Source organism: Priapulus caudatus, unplaced genomic scaffold, assembly GCF_000485595.1.
Source record: "Priapulus caudatus unplaced genomic scaffold, Priapulus_caudatus-5.0.1 Scaffold253, whole genome shotgun sequence".
Lineage (NCBI taxonomy): Eukaryota > Metazoa > Priapulida > Priapulimorpha > Priapulimorphida > Priapulidae > Priapulus > Priapulus caudatus.
The window spans coordinates 432,751-437,128 of record NW_014577314.1 but is presented as its reverse complement, the minus strand read 5'-3'; positions in this window follow the sequence as shown (position 1 = coordinate 437,128).

Here is a 4,378-nt window from a genome sequence, read left to right as displayed (position 1 = left end):
CAAGAGACGGAGGGAGATACACGATGAGAGGGAGAGAGAACCGGTAGAGAGGGGAAGAGGACGAGAGATGAGAAGGACGTGGGTCACCGGAGTCGAGGGAGAGAGTAACTCGAGATGAAGAGAAGAGAGACCGAGAAAAGAGAAGGACGCTTAGAGATGATGGGAGAGAGACGAGAGAGTGAGCAAGAGAGTGGCACATCGAGCCGTGAGGGCAAGAAGCGAAGCGTCCCATCGGACGAGAGGAGAGATGAGAAGTGGCCAGACGAGCGCGGAGCAGGAGTAGAGCCTAGCCGTGGAGAATGGGGAGTAGAACCGAGAGAGGGAAGGGAGAGAAGAGGAGTGAGAGTAGACGGAGGAGAGTGAAAGAGATGGCAACGAGCGAGGGAGAAATGAGACAGAGAGAGGGAAAGAGTGGCAACCCTAGCGAGGGAAGCGCGACCGTGAGAGAGAGAGAGTGGCCGCGAGCGAGACGCGAGAGGAACCAGAGAGATGTGACGGGAAGAGACGGCGACACGAGGGCGAGGGACAGAAGAGACCGCCGGTCGAAGTGGGAGAAGAAAGCGAGAGGGGAGAGAGAACGCGAGAGTGTAGAGAGGAATGAGAAGAGAGGAGAGAGTGAGAGAGCGCGAGAGAGAGAGTGAGAGAGACACCTGCGGAGGGGAAGAGAGACAGCGAGAGAGGCGACGAGTGGGCAAGCGCGAGCGCGGGAGAGAGACCGGATAGGGTAGTACGAGACGAGAGAGGGAGAAGAGTGTGGCCGCTGAGGCGAGTGAGTAGCGTGACCGATGAAGTGGGAGAGTGGCAACGAGCAGGAGGAGACAGATGACAGATAACCGGGATGCTGAGGGGAGAGGGAGAGGTGTAGAAGCCGGGAGAGGGAGAGAGAACATGGATAGAGAGAGAGAGAGAGAGCGACGAGCAGGAGAGAGAGTGAGAGAGAGAAGACCGAGCGTATAGGGCCGAGTGACTGCGGGAGGGAGAGGAGACAGGCCAATATGAGAGAGCTAGGGCGAGAGACGCGGAGAGAAGGGACGCAGAATTGGAGAAAAAGAAAGAGAAAAATCAAAGACAGAGAGAGAGAAGAGCAACGAGAAAGGAAGGTAATTAATTCTGTATATTATGCTATATATATATATATAGTATAGCAAAACAAGAATGGAACGGGAGAGAGAGAGAGAGAGAAGATGATGAGAGAGAAGAGAAGAAAGAAGATAAAATTGTATATTATTATATGTATATATATATATCTCTCAGACACATATTGAAATGCCAAGGTGATTTATGCAGCTAACGTTCACGTTGTAGAGATCCAAATCAGTAAGCTCTTCAGTGTGCATATATTGTTGTTTACTATTTGTTTTCATGTGCTTTTGTTGGCACTGAAGAGTTAATAAAGTGACAACGTTTCAGTGCATAATGATGTCACCAGTTAGATATGATCATTTTTATATTGTCTGTATGATTACATAAATATTTGCTTTGCTCGCGTGTGCGTATATGGTGTGTGTGCGTGTGTGTGTGTATGTGTGTGTGTGTATGTGTGTATGTGTGTGTATGTGTATGCATGCGTGTGTGTGCGCGTGCGTGCGTGTGTACGTGCGCGTGCGTGCGTGCGTGCGTTCACGTGCTCGCTCCTGGAATACGCGCGCGCGATGCATGTAGCTCGGCGTGCCACTGCACTCTCTTGCGCGTAAACATGTTTTCTCCTCGGTTCACCCGCGGTCGTTCTACGGCGGAAACACACGCGTAAGTTCGTAGCGTAGCTGGGTGAAAAAAAAAGACACGCGCGGTCACGCCATCGAAAGTGACTCGTCAAAAAGTAAAACAAAACGCGGCCTTGCACTGAATAGAATTGCTGGACAGAAAGGTCGTCGTCCCACACTCGAAAAAAATAGCGAAATCTGTTTCTATCTCGACTTTTTTCTTATCTATACGTGCGACGTTGGAAACGCCTTTTTTATCTACGCGTGACTTTGCTGGTGGTAAAGTCCTTTACCCAAACCTACACGCATCTCCCGACACGACGGTTGGGTTTATTTGCTCGGCGGTTCATGACTGACTGAAAAACGTATATACCGCCCTTCATAACATTCTCCGCAGACGCACGCTGGCCTGTATAAGCTCCCTCGCGAACGGTAAATCAAAATGGCGGCTAGCGAGCCGTTTGACCTTTGCGAGAGCGCCAGTCACGCTGATAGAGTCTATGTCGCCCGGACACTGCGGCTGCTGTTGTCAATAACAACAATCAATAATATCAACAATCAACAATCAACAAACAATAATGTCAGCAACTATAACAGCAGTTAGTAGCAACATTAGTAGCAGCATTAACAACAGTGTCCAGCAGTACCCAGGGAGACATATAGACCCCATCAGCGTGACTTATTCATAGAACTTGTGAGCGCCTGTCACGCGGTTCTGTTTCGTAGCAAGCTGCGATGACACTGTGTGGTAGCATATTGTCAAAGGCGGCTGCGATGGAACGCATGAACATTGCGCATATTATGTCTTCAATTATGTAATTACGAACCGTAAATAATAGTGATTGCTATATATAATAATATAAAATAATATAATATAATATAATATATGGTTATAGTAACGGTTATATGGTTATAATAATATGGTAAAGTAATAGCGATTGCGAATTTTGATTCGATTTCGAGTGCGGTTCTTGTAGCTATTGCGCATGCGCACACTCGCAAACGAGAGACCGCCCGGTGGCGGGAAATAAGTGTCGTCTTTATCGGGGAGGGAGAGAGTGGCAACGACAGAGAGAGAAAGAGAGAGAGAGAGAAAGAGAAAGACAGAGAGAGAAAGAGAGAGAGAGAGAGAAAGAGAAGGAGAGAAACTGAGAGAAGGAGAGAGACCGAGAGAGGGAGCGAGACCGAGAGAGGGAGGGAGACCGAGAGAGGGAGAGAGACCGAGAGAGGGAGGGAGACCGAGAGAGGGAGAGAGACCGAGAGAGGGAGAGAGACCGAGAGAGGGAGAGAGTGGCAACGAGCGAGGGAGAGAGACCGAGCGAGGGAGAGAGACCGAGAGAGGGAGAGAGTGGCAACGAGCGAGAGAGAGAGACCGAGAAAGGGAGAGAGACCGAGAGAGGGAGAGAGACCGAGAGAGGGAGAGAATGGCAACAAGCGAGGGAGAGAGACCGAGAGAGTGGGAGAGTGGCAACGAGCAAAGGAGAGAGACTAGCTTTAGTATGCATGTAGCTACTACATGTCATCACTCTTAACTTCTCCCCCGTCTGCCCCCTTCTCGAGAAATAGCTGGAGGCCTTTGGTGGCCGTCAACCAATCAGCAGCCAGGATTACCGGTGCATTTGTCGCGACACGTTTTTACTGCAGCTGAGAAACTTTCTGATCGATTTGTGAGGAAGCATAGAGGGGGGAACGGACCCCAGGGGAGGGGGAGGGGGAGCGGTGGGGAAACGAACCCAGGCGCGGGAGGGGGTGGGGGAATTCATTCACGGGTAAAAAATATACGATTCACAAGTTTCTGGTAAATCAGACGTGAAACTTCGGCTTTCCCGCGTCTCCGTCGATTTCTATTCTCCAATCAAGAAAGATTTATACGATTTTTTCAGTTTTTTCTCGTACTTACAATGATCTAATCAGGCGTCCCCAAAATCACCCCCTGCCAGCATATAACGTAGTTTGTTTTTCGCTCGGCAGAGAGCGTTGGCTCCGCCCATTCTGTTGCCAACGTAATCTGATTGGACATGAAGTGACGCATGGTTTGTGAATAGGTTGCTAGGCAGAATCGAACGACGTTCCGTTAAGAAGTTAGAGACGCGGTTCGAAAACGTATTCGGGCCAACGCTGGCCCCATAAAACTATTGCCAATACTTTTACCTTGCCCCACATGCACCCACCCGTTATCTTTTAGCGCCCCTATGTAGATTACCTTATTGACACCAGGGAGATGGCCCTTTTGGTTAGGGTTAGCCCACGTTGGGAACCACAGCGTCAAAGCAATGCTAGAGTTAGTGACACAGGTATTTCTTCCACTTCTTATGTCTTTTTATTATTATTCGTTAAGATGGCCATTCGAGCGGCGCGCGCAACAGTCGCGGGAGACAGGTCGCCGTATCACGTGATCGCAGCAGTGATCCACACACGTCATCGTGACACCGCGGTGAGGTGTGGAGCGCTGGAATGCGAGCATGGATGCCCGCCGGTGTTCTCTCTCTCTCTCGCTCGCTTTCTCCCTCTCTCTCGCTCTCTCTCGCGCGCGCTCTATCTCTCTCTCTGCTCTCTGACTCTCGATCTTTGCCCCGTCTCTCTCTCCTTCTCCTTCTCTTTCTCTCTCTCTCTCCATCTCCCCCCTCACTCGCTCTCTCTCTCTCTCTCTCTCTCTCTCTCTCTCTCTCTCTCTC